This window comes from Antechinus flavipes, chromosome 3 (genome assembly GCF_016432865.1).
Source record: "Antechinus flavipes isolate AdamAnt ecotype Samford, QLD, Australia chromosome 3, AdamAnt_v2, whole genome shotgun sequence".
NCBI classification, from domain to species: domain Eukaryota; kingdom Metazoa; phylum Chordata; class Mammalia; order Dasyuromorphia; family Dasyuridae; genus Antechinus; species Antechinus flavipes.
The window spans coordinates 457,256,232-457,269,575 of record NC_067400.1 but is presented as its reverse complement, the minus strand read 5'-3'; the positions used below and the strand labels follow the sequence as shown (position 1 = coordinate 457,269,575).

The 13,344-nt window shown below is 36.9% G+C and overlaps 1 protein-coding gene across 2 annotated transcripts in view; it reads right to left on the bottom strand.

Moving 5' to 3' along the window:
- Positions 1-13,017, bottom strand: part of LNX2 (ligand of numb-protein X 2) — an 87,465-nt gene extending 74,448 nt beyond the window's left edge. For both annotated transcript variants that reach the window (XM_051986533.1, XM_051986534.1), the window contains exon 1: positions 12,640-13,017. The gene's annotated coding sequence lies outside the window, so the exon portion shown is untranslated. The remainder of the gene's footprint in view (positions 1-12,639) is intronic.
- Between the last annotated feature and the right edge of the window lie 327 nt (positions 13,018-13,344).

The window sequence follows — 13,344 nt, the reverse complement described above, 5'->3', positions numbered from 1 at the left end:
TCAATGTTGAAAATTTATCTGTGCATATGTTTTGAAAATAAAAAGCTTTAAAAAAAAAATCAAGGATCTCAGAAGACTAGAGGAAGAGACTATATATTGTTGACAAAATCTGCAGGAAGAGAGAGAAATTCCATTTATAGTAACTACAGAAAGTAGATCAAGAAGTAGAAGAAAGAACAGAGAACTCTTCCCTAAGCCTTCATTTTAAAAAAGACTCCCAAGCTGCCCCTAGTCTTATCTCACCAGCTATACTCTCTGGGGTTGGACTCCATCTTGACCATGTTCTCAGGAAACTTTGTCCAGTGAGACTTCTTCAGCTTTGGTGCCTATACCCCATGAGCACCTTTAGCCCCTCAAAAACAACATCAACAACAACAACAAACCCTTCCTCCAAAAGTCTCCATTTAAAGTGGGCTCCCAGCATTGATGCATTGTTGGTGGAGTTGTGAATGAATCCAACCATTCTGGAGAGCAATCTGGAATTATGCCCAAAATGTTATCAAGCTGTGCATACCCTTTGATCCAGCAGTGTTACTACTGGGCTTACATCTCAAAAAAATACTAAAGAAGGGAAAGGGACCTGTATGTGCCAAAATGTTTGCGGCAGCCCTGTTTGTAGTGGCTAGAAACTGGAAAATGAATGGATGCCCATCAATTGGAAAATGGTTGGGTAAATTGTGGTATATGAATGTTATGGAATATTATTGTTCTGTAAGAAATGACCAGCAGGATGATTTCAGAAAGACCTGGAGAGACTTACATGAACTGATGCTGAGTGAAATGAGCAGAACCAGGAGATCATTATACACTTCAACAACGATACTGTATGAGGACGTATTCTGATGGAAGTGGATTTCTTCGACAAAGAGAAGATCTAACTCAGTTTCAAGTGATCAGTGATGGACAGAAGCAGCTACACCCAGAGAAGGAACACTGGGAAATAAGTGTAAACTATTTGCACTTTTGTTTTTCTTCCCAGGTTTTTACCTTCTGAATCCAATTCTCCCTGTGCAAGAAGAGAACTGTTCGATTTTGCACACATATATTGTATCCAGGATATACTGTGACATATTTAACATGTATAGGACTGCTTGCCATCTAGGGGAGGGGGTGGAGGAAGGGAAGGGAAAAGTTGAAACAGAAGTGAGTGCAAGGGAAAATGTTGTAAAAAATTACCCACGCATATGTTCAATAAAAAGTTATAATAATTAAAAACAAAAAATAAAAAAATTAAGTGGGCTTCCAGGTTATAGCCCTTTTCCAGCTATTCCCTTAGACTGGACTCCATTGAGTGCCCAAACTAGGTGGTATCTTTTCCTTGCCCCCATATCATTTTCAACTTGCTTTTATCTCTCCCTAAAATATAGCAATCTCCCTAAGGGGAGGAACTATTTGGTTTTTGCTTTTGCTTCTTTGAATTTGTAACCACAGAATTTAGCACAGTCCTCAGAACTTAGTAATGGCTAAATAAATGTTTGTTGACGGACAGAAACATGCAATACACTCGATAACCTACCAGCCAAAATATACACACTGGAAGTACACAAAACAACTATAAATAGTCTTTACAAAACTACAGATCTAAAAAAGTGGAGGGGACAGTTAGGTGGCACAGTTGATAGAAAAGATCAAGAATATAAAGTTAATTTTAAAAAATCTGAGGAGTTCTAGCAGTATCAGATCTCAAACTATCATATAGCATCAAAACAATGAGGTACTGAGTAAGAAATAAGAGATTGATCAGTGGAACAGAGTAGGCACACAATACATAGAAACAAAAAAGCACAGTAATGTAATTGTTGATAAACAGCTATGGGATAGTAATTCAAGTATTTGACAAAAATTGATGAAAAATCTTGAAAGCCATCTAGTAGCCAATATATATACCAAGACAAAATTTCCCAGGAAAAGAGAAGCACTCATGACCAAGCAAGACAAAAAGAATCATGACGGATAAAATAAACAATTTTGATTACATAAAATTTAAAGTGTTTGTACAAGCAAAACAAATGTGGCCAAAACTAAAAGAGAAGCAGGTTTATATGAAAAGAATCTTTACAGTAGTTTCTGGATAAAAATATAATTTCTAAGACATAATGGAAAATGATACAATTTGCTAAGAATAAGATACACATAAGTCCATATTGATAAATGGTCTAAGGATACGAAGACGTAGTTTTCAAGAAAAGAAATCCAAGCTAACAATTGTCATACCAAAAAAAAAAAAAAAATGCTCCAAATCATTAGTAGGGAAATGCACATTAAAGCAATTGAGGTTTCATCTCATATCTAGTGATAGGTCAGGGGCAGAAAGAAACCAGAGGCCTCTTTAAATAAAACACTATAGAAATAGAATGAGACAGAGCCAGCCTGAGAATGAACAACTAAGTCCAAGCACACATGGGAGCGAGCCGTGTGATCCTGAGCAAATCATTTAACCTCTCAATGCCCTAGGCAACTCTCTAAGACTACCTGAGATGCAGAGTAGGTGTTGATCTAACAATGAAAAGGAAGATTTTGGACACCAGTAGTTCATTATTTTAATGAAATTCTATGTGCATTTTTTTAAGTTGGTAGAGGAATAATGATATTAAAAAAACAATCCTTTTTCAGAGAAAATCTTGGGATAATTAAAACCAGACCAATGGGTTTGGAGCAGTCTGTAGGAGAAACTAGATGAAGATCTGCTTCATATATAAGATTTCCCTTTAATTTAATCATCTACACTTCACTGTATATTATACGTAGAATTCTCACATTTATCATGTTCACAAAGCTTAGCCATTCAAAAAGTTTTACTGAAGTATCATCTGATATTGAGTAAGATGTACTAGAGGAAAGCCCATTCCATATTCATTACATTCAAACAGTTTCGCTTTGGCAAAAATTCTGATGTTGATTAAACTGTTTTTTCTCAGTCTGTACCTTCTACATTCATTATATACACAAGTTTTCTCTCCACAACGAATTCTCTGATAGAGTAAATTTTTTCTTTACTCAGTAAGTTAACAGAAGATTGTTTTACCAATCAAATGCATAAGATTACATTTATTTCTGAAAGTTATATTTTAGGAAGAATTTTTATATTTGGGGCACATCCAGAAAAGATGGCAAAGATGATGTGGGGACCTGACAACCATGCACCATATAGGTAAAAGGAAACAAGGATCTGGAGAACACTCAGGAAATACATGTATGTTCTAAAAAAGGGCAGGGGTGAGATGAGAGTAGCTGTATGTTCAAGGTAAAAGATAATCCAAGGGGAGAAGAGTCAATGGATGGTTTTTCCTCTGGTTGTTTCAGTTGTATTTGACTCTTGGTGATGACATTAGGGATTTTTTTGGAAAAGATATCAGAGTGGTCCACCATGACTCTAATTTCATTTGACAGAAAAAGAATTCAGGCAAACCGGATTAAGTGACTTGCCCAGCGTCACACAGCTAGTGTCTGAGACCAGATGTGAACTTAGGTCTTCCTAACTACAGGCCTGGTGATCGATCCACTGTGTCACCTAACTATATAAGTTTTTTTAAAAAAATTTTTTTGGCTCAAAAGTTGTAAGAATTTCCTAATAATTAGAGCTATCTGTAAATGGACTAATAACATCCTCATCATAGGCCTTTAAAGAGATGCTGAATGGCTCATTGAGGAGGCTTTAGGCGGAGTGGGGAGGAGGTTATGCTGATGCTAGTCAGGGTTGTCTGGCACATAATAATGTTTACTGATTTGACTGATTAAATATGTAAATGGGAAAAGCTGAGGTAACTAAGGTTTACATAAGATATAACCACAAGGGGCTACCCAATATGTATGGTAGTATTACTTGCTTATAATTGGTATAATTATAAACAAAATATCCAGGCACCATCTAATTCTGACTACAAAGTGATATAAGCTCCTGCATCCTGCATCCTACACCATGTAGAGGTCTCTGCCTAAATACGAACTAAGCTCATCAGTGTGTGGATTGACAGTCAAAGTAGAAAAAAAAATCAATACTGTAAAAAATATATTGTAAAATATACATCAGGTTAAGAGGATAAACAACTTTAAAGACAAACTCACAACAACCAACCACAAGTCCACAGAACCCATGATGTAACATGACATTTCCCGTGTCAGAGAGGCAATGTGACTCAGAGTACAGATTGAGGCATATTTTGATCTAGATCAGTGTGGGAATTAGTTTAATTTGACTATGTATATTTGCTATAAAGGTTTTTTTTTTTTTGGGGGGGGGGTTTCCTCATTTGGAGGGTAAGATAGGTAAGGAGGAGACAAAACTAGACTTTGAATACTTTTTTAAATATGTAATTTAAAAATTAATATAAGGCCAATGTCTTGAAGAAAACTCCTAAGCTTTGCCACTTACTACCTGTATAACTTTGGAAAGTCATATAACCTCTATGCATTAACTTCCTTATCTGCAAAAAGATGGGGCTGAACTACATAACCTTTGAAGTCTTTTCCAGTTCCAAATCCATGATGGGTGAACATGTATTCCAGGATCAGCATTTGCTGAAAATCAGGGTGACTGCACTGGGAAACCATTTCTCTTTTCCACAACACTCATTGTTTTGCTGTGACATAAGGAAAATGTACCACATTTTAGTGTCTTTCCATCTTTCTCCCTATCTAACCACATCACATACTTTACAGTAGGAAAACTACATGGCAAATATTAAATATATTTTGCATACACAGCATTGTGTGACATATTAAAGAAAACACAAATTTTAGATCAGAAATAGTCCACAACTTCAAGAAGGTTGTCACATATCAAGGAGAAATATACAGAACTCAGATCATTAAAATTTCCAATAGAACATGATGAATGTATGAGAACATTATAATGAAAGTGTTTCCTGAGGACCACAGAGAATCATTCACAGACAAGGAGTGGGGGAAATTGGAGATTTTCTGGAAGTAGACTTCAAACGGGGCTGCAAAAAATGAGTAGGAATTCAACAGGTAGGGACCAAAATGGCTCAGTTTTTTCCTCAAAAAAGAAATAGGCAATATCCAAAGGTCCCTTCTAATTCTAAGATTCTATAACATTCCAAGGGCTTTCAAATCCTCAGAAAATTATGAGGTTTTGTTTTTTTTTAAACTTATTATGGTGAACTAATAGGTAAAATCTAAGATAAGGGATATCCTATAAAGTATAATCAGTTACCAATAATATTCCATTGGATTCAAACTTCAGCCTTAACATTACCAAAATCTGTACCTTATTTTCACTTCTCTGGCTAGTTGTCAAAGATACATTTTAGCTCCTCCCTCTGATTTGAAAGGCAATCGATTTCGGACTTTTCAATTTCTACTTTCTAATGAATTTTTATAACTCAACAAAAATACCCCAATCCTTAAAATTTTTGTATTAGAACTTTATAATAAATCAAGCATTGCTTTCCAAATTTTTTTCCTTCACATATGATTTACTCATAAAAATGAAAGTTGACATTTCTACAGTATACTTTCTGGTTTATAAAGTACTTTATATACATCAACTCATTTGACTTCCTTATGAAATAGATATTACAGTTTTTATGTCCATTTTGTCACTAGACAAACTGAGGCTGAGCCTCTGAGAAAGGCTAAGCAATTTCTTTATAGTCACACATCTAATAAGTATTTGGGACTTGTTTCCTAACTCTAGAATTAGCCAATACATTATGCTAATGGGTAAACAATAAGACAGATACTGAGAGGGAGAGAATATTGGAAATGATAGAATTTAAGGTTCTTTAATATTTTGGTCTAGGTGTCACAAAAACTTGTCTATACTGCATACATTTCATTTAATAAGTAATCTGGAAATAATAATCTCATTTTACATCTCAAATATGTAGTATCTTCCATAAAATTTATCTGTCAACCTGACTTAATTTCATGTAGTGGTACTAATTCAAAATTCTAATTACTTTGTTTTCATTACTATTCCTCTTAATGAAAAACCACAGAGATATAAAGGATAGTCACATGAAGCTGTGCTCCGGTATCACATTTTTTATACATAACATTGTCATAATAGTATAATTTAAATTAAAATATAGTTTATTTATCAAATGACTCCTGCTATCTTGACTAATTTATTGCATTTTCTGGTACATTTTGTTTTGGTTACAACAATCTTGCTTGTATTAATATCAGATGGATAGAAATAAAATAAAACCTACAAAAATCAGAGTGAATACTGCCCAGGATATATGTTGAAAATAACTTAACTGTGTTAAAGCTTAGGTTTATAAAAGTATTTCTGCTGTTCAAAAGAACATCCGTTAATTTTTTTCCATAAATTCAGCAAATGTTACAAGTGTGAGCTTCATCATCTCATCAGCAAAAAAAAGAAGTAATTCTTAAAAACTGGTCTGTGAAATACTAGTATCTCTGAAAAACTACTTCCTCAGATGATCAGAAATATAAAATTGTCCCAATGTCCCAAATGCACAATATTTCTATGCCATAAAAGAGATTATAACCATAATAAAACCAACTCATTTATTATATAGCTCTTTAAGATTTATAATGGCTTCTCAGCCCCATAAGATATTATTACTTTACTGTTTACTACTACTTCAGGTTTCAACAAGGTTTGTTCACTAAGTTACCACTATCCATGGTCCAATGATAGATTTTATTCCAAATTTCTAAAATTTCCAAAAAAACCACAACACTGACCTTAAAAAAATTTAAGGGCTTATTCCAAATGTCTCTTAAACTATTATTTCTTAACAGGTGTGAACATTTTGATGAGTTGTGCGTACAAAAAAAAAAAATCAGAGTAAATTATTCCAACACAATTTTTCGAATTATAATTTTATGTCATATAGCTGCCTCCCAATAAAATTAAAAACTAAGAGAATGCTAACAGAATGTTAAAGTATGTTTTGTTTTGGGGGGGAGGGTTATTTTTTATAACACTAGTTAGATAGTCATCTTATCTTCTCTATGTACACAAGCAAAATCATCATAGCTAAAGTAAAATGTACCAGAAAAATATAATGGTGATTGAGTGGCTCGGAAAAATTCCACTTTATTCAACAGAGCCACAGCCAGATAGATGGCAAAGTGGATAGAATGCCAACACTTGGAGTCAGAAAGACCCATCTTCCTGAGTTCAAATCCAGATTTTTGTGTGACTCTAGGCAATTCACTTTAACCTTGTTTGTGCCAGTTTCTTCATGTATGAGACAGAGAAGGAAAAAGCAAAACACTCTGGTACCTTTGCCAAATGAGGGATGAAGAGTCAGACACAATTGAATAATATAAGCACACAAATATCAAAACATATTTAAAATGCACTTAAAATTTATATTTTTCTATTTTATATTTATATAAATTACATATATTTGTTATTTTTTATATTTATAAATATATTTCTATTTTAAAACAAAGGGTAGGCCTAATTATAAAATTAACATTGTTAAATAAAATTGTATTTATTCAAAATAAATCTAAATGCTTGTTTTATCTGGTAGTCTTTTCTTTCTAAAGTTTTTTCATAATCAGTAGGTACTATCAAAATTGCACTAAAATCTATTTAAAAATGGCATTAATGAACTATATAGTTCTGTTCTATGGCAAATTCAACAAATTAAGATCAAGGTGTATCTGGATACTTTTACTTGTATAGCCTTCCCTCCCTCCCCCCAATAAAATTAACCCTTTCATAAGTCATTGTGAAATAAATGCAAAAAGTCAAGCAATCAAGTTTGAACAATGTAAGATCTCTGTACTATACTTTCTACAAATCACTCAAACTTCTGGATTAGCAGAGAATACTCCAATCTGTCTATATTCCACTTCTAGACACACCATGGTTTATATAAAGGCAGGCTGATACAAAAGTCTGCCAATATTTTTCCAAATGTAGAAAGACTATCTAGATGGGCAGAATATTTTATCAGTATCTTCAAGGAATAGTCTGTTACATAGTTCCCAGATTATTTTTGGGAGCCCTAAAAAAACAGCTAAATGCCTATTACTTTAAATATAATTTAAATTAGATTTTCCCCTTCCCTTAAAGTGCATTGTCTTATATGTGTTTAATTGCCTCCCATTTTTTCTGCCTCTTAAAAAAGCTTTGAAAGATATTTTTGCAATTAATTTCTACTGGTTTAGTATTTCAATGACCAGAGTAACTTAAATTTCACTGTGTACTATCTCTTCCGAACCATTTATTGAAGTATGATATAGACATGGTCCATTTGAGAGCTTATTCAGAGATAAGCCCATTACAACTAATTGATGATACCTAGCCTTCTCAAAAATGGGAAAGGAGGAAAATAGTGCCAGTAGATAAGAGGATAAGGGAGTACTATGTTCATCAGATCATCTGCCACCAATTAGGAGTGAAGCAAATCTGATTTCCATAATCTCTTCAAAACATTTTGTCTCTACCAAACTTTGTGAAAGAATAAATGAAAAGCATTTAATGAGTACTGACTATCTGCAAATTATCATCCATGAAGGAAAAGTCAAGTGGGGAGAGACTACCTGTTGTCTACACCAAGAGAGGAAGGTGGAGAAACAAACTCCAGAAATACTCTTATCTCTTGGTGGAGAGAATGCAAACAGACCTGAGACAAGCCTAAAACTGAAAAGGAAGAGTAGATCTGGTGAAAATGAAGGAAAACTGTGCAGCATATTTAATCATCTCCAGCTTCTCCTTAAAGCAAAGCTCTTCTTTTTCACATAATATTCTCCTGGTGTGATGTATTATAGCTACAAGTCACAGAGTATCAGTCTCCAAAGAAGTAAATTTGCAGATTAGCTTAAGGGAAATGGAGATTCATGATGGACAAAAGCTGTCTACTGCACTTTGCCAAAAGAAGCAAGCAAGTTGTAGAGCCATTAGACAATGACCAGTAAATAAAGTGGGTCTGGTTATGTGGTCAACGAAAAGCATAACTAACTGCTGGAGAGCTTCAATATGCCTCCTTTGTATCCAAGCACTGGCAAAAGATTTGGGGAAAAGTCCTGGACCCAAGCATGCGGGATGAACAATCTTCCAAGGATTTACAGAAGAACATGGATAAGCACTGCACATGTCAAGAGAGTATGATGAATGGGTGGGTTTATGCAATACTGAAAAATAGTAACCACCACAGAGATCATGGATCAGCTGAAATATTATGATATGCTTGTATTCTATGGATGCTCTACTTACTTGCATATTATCCCCTCACATACTGTATTTCTCTTTCCTATCTAGATTTCTTTTTTCCTCCATAAAATTCTCCCACTCTCATCACCAGCATCAAAACACATCACAGTTTCTGTGAAATTTGGCAAAAGCAATTAAGGATGTGTAATTAAAGATGTATAAATTTTATTTAATTAAACCCTGCCTATAATAATAGACAGTACATAATCACTCACCATACTTCTTTCAAGAATTCTTATCAAGACTTCAAAGACTGTACTAATAAGGGAATTCTGGAAACAAAATCCACCTAAGACCACATCATTAGGCTACTTCAGAACACACCCATGTATTCAAAATTGAAACCAACTGAAAGCTTAAAAATAGTTTTTCTTCCATTAATTACTGAGAAAATGAAGCGAATAAGAGATTTATTTTAAATTACAGATAAATTATTAGAAAAGTACAAATATAGCCCAATCCCAGATATTTATAGTCACAGTATTTCATACTAAGCGTTTAAATCATTAAATAAACATTGAGTTTTTTATTACTGTACAATTTATTGTAAATTTTGGAAAGACAAGGATTGGGAGTCAGGAGAGACCTGAATCTGGTTCTGATACCAATTAGCTATATGACATAGGAAGTTAACTTCTTGAAGCTTAGTCTTCCTATATGTAAAATAGAAACAGTCTTAAGAGTAATAGTATAGTTTAGAGAATACTATGGTCATGTGAAGAATATAAAATAAATATCTTATAAATTTTATAAACTTATCTGAAAACTGGTACAGGCAGCATGGAAAGCTGGCCAGGAAGCTAAGAAGACCTGAGTTCAAATGTCACCTGTGACCCATAATGATTTGTTTGTGACCTGAGGCTTAACCTCTCGATCCTCTAGGAATTCTTTAAGCCTAGAAGCTGCAGAAAAGGAGTCCATTTTCAATACATGCATTTATCTAATATGCTTTGTTTAAAAGATTCTTTATTCACATATACACACAAAAACAAAACCCAGTATATATTGATGCCATTCTACTTTACAAATGAATAGACTGATATTTAGGGAGGGAAATCAACTTGTCACTTATCATACACTTAGGAGAGGAAATATTCTTTCCACTCAACACGGATCTCTGACCCCACTCCAATTATTCTAGATAAATTGGAATTTATAGTAACTCTCTTCTAATCTATTTTACTTTGCTGTTAAAGTTTATCAGAATAAGCATTAAAAAACAAAAAATAAAAATCCAAGCATTCAACTTGAAATTCACTAAAAAAGAATAGAATCTATTCCACTAAAGGAAAATAGTATCAGGGGGGTTTATAAACTCTATTCTAAGGGATTTAGATTGCAACTGGTATTATTTTACATTGGTTCAGATTTGACCTACATTTCACTCATAAAAAGGTCTGTGTATCTCAGGTGAACTAAAATGGCAAAACTGTTATTCAAGACTTAACCTATTCACGAGACAAAAAAAAAAAAAAAAAAGAATAGAATCTCTTTTTCCATCTCCATTAGTAGTGTGACCAAAATACAATAAACACTTGATATGTCTGAAAGAAATTATGCCTTGCAAAGCACATTTTCTATCAATTTCCATATGCTCATCACCTGCTATTCATTATACTATTAATAAAACTTAGCTTTGTGTTTAACTTATGAGAATATAGTCACAATTCACTCTTCAAAAAAAAAAAAAAGGGGGGTGGTGGTGGTGGTATAAGAGAGACAAAATACATTTGTGTGGAGAAAAAAGTACAAATTTCACAGTAATGTCATACTAGAGAAGGTATTTAGTTAGATCATCCCCTTTCCTTTCTCCCAGAAGCTTATGGATTTTCCCACCACTTTTCCTGACTAAGAGCATATGAAGATGGTTCAGGAAAAGAACTAAACTTGGAGTAAGAGCACCAAAGTTCAAAAGCCAGGTCGTGTGTAACACTGATCCTCTTGCCTATTTGGGCTTTAGTTTCCTCAACTGTAAAATAAAAGCGCTGATTTGCATGATTTCCAAGTCCCTTCCAACAATAACCTTTTAGTTCCTGTGGAGAGTTAGGAAGACTAAATAGCTAACCGTAATCTTCTGCACCTATGAATTCTGAGGATGATATTCACTATTTTAACTCAGCATCAACTAACAGGAACTATAATTGTTTCTTCTTTCTGCACTGACTTTCACTCCACGGACTTTCAGACTTCTATGATCTTTATTTTTTAAAAAACATGCTCTTCAAGTAGTCTTACTTTCAAAAATGCAGATACTGAAAAGTAGATCTGAAAGAACAGGTTACTTGTATTCCAAACAGTATAAATTGGAGTACTAAAATTCAACTAAATTCAACAAACATTTATTAAGCACCTACTAACGTGATAAAATTGGAACAATTTTCAGTGTAAAGATAGCTACTGGACCGGTGAGTTCATTTGAATAGATTGCTTGTTCTCAGATCACTCCTCGGTCCAGGCAAATCAGCACCACCTCTGCAATTTATAGTCAGTTATCTATCCTAAAGTACTCCCAGAGGAAAAACCAGAAAACCCTCTGTGCACGTAGAAGTCATGAGTTACCTGAAATAAAAAGATGAAGTGATTTGCCCGAGATCACGCAGGCAATTATACACTAAATGTAGGGCTAGATCTCAGACCTTCCGTCCCCAATACCATCTCTTTGCCTTTCAATCTTCACTCTAGATAAATTCACTCTAAACAGGATAAGTAACTGTATAGTCTTCTACCTATGACATTTAAGGTTTGAAAAAAAGTGAAAAGACGGCTTTATGTGCACCTTTACCCCTATTCGCAGCGATTTCGGAACCGATACTGTCTGACCACGAAGGTTTCTGGACACGCTCCTCCATCCTCACTGCTTGCCGGGGGGAGAGAGGGAGGTGAAAAGAGGCAACAGGTGAGGGGTAGGAGGAGACAGAAGGAGGGATCACTTCCCTTTACCCTTCCTGGGGGAAATGAGCAAGAGTCCTCCAACAGCCCAAAGAAAAGCAAGGGCTCGTTTCCCAGCCAGTACACGTAGCACGACCTCGGGGTTCAGCAGCACAACCTCGGTCCCGACGAGGCTGGTTACCAGAAGCGGTCAGTTGGTCTGCCTATCCTCCTCAAGACTTCTCCCGGAGCGCCCATCGGGCACAGCAGGCAGCGAAGGCGTCCCTCCCGCAGCCAGATGTGCCAGCCCCACACCCACCCCGCGCCCTGGTCCGGAGTAAAGCTCGAGGGGCAAAAGACCGTCCTCTAGGCTTCCTCTTCCACTACCCTCGGACTGAGAGCCGCCAACCAGGAGGGCGAGGGCGCGGTGCCTGGTGAGAGGGGCGCAGCGAAGGCTGTGCGACCGTTGCTCCTCCCCCCCCCCCCGGGGCGCTGGCACCTGAGCCCCGTTCGCAGGCAGACAGACGGACGCTGCCGCCTCTGAGGCTACGACGAGAACGCGAACGGGAGCGAAACGTGAGGCACAGACCAAAGTTACTTACCCGGGAATTGAGGGCTGCCCCACCGCTGCACTGGGCTCCAAGAGCCTTGGTCCCTTCGTCCGCCCACGCCAGGGGAAGAGATGTGATCCCGCTCCGCTCCACCAAGAGGAGCCGGAGCTGGAGCCAGAGCCGGAGCCGCCGCCGCCGCCTCCGCCGCGGGATTCCTGGCAAGAGGCAAACTCCGGCCAAGACTTCACTTACGCCTCAACCACCCCTGATTGCTCACATCCCGGGGGCTAGTGCCCGCGACCGAAGTGCCCAACCCGACACATGTTCCAGCCAATCCGACGCGGTCCAGGTCGGGGAGAGGGTGGAGCGTAGAGGGGCTTGACCAATCGAAGAGCATAGGGGGGCGGGGCGGGAACCAAGCAGAGCCAGCCTAGTTAGAGTGAGTTAGCCCCGCCCCGTTGCTCCCTCAACTCGCCCCTCCCCACCCTCCGGCTCCTTGGCCTGGGCTGTCTCCCTCACTTGCCTGATTTCCCTGCGGAAGACTGGCTAGAAGGGTTTCCCAGGGCTCACCCCCCGCTGGGGAGTGGAACAGCTGGGGGAAAGGAAGAGTCACATGTATGAGGGGGAGGAAAACAAGTGGGGAAAGATTTGGGGAAATGTGGCAATGGTGGAAGAAGACAAACTGGAGCAGGAAAGGAGCAAAGGGGGCGGAGGTGGAAATGAGGGAATGAGTGAGAAAGAACACCTGAGGGAGAG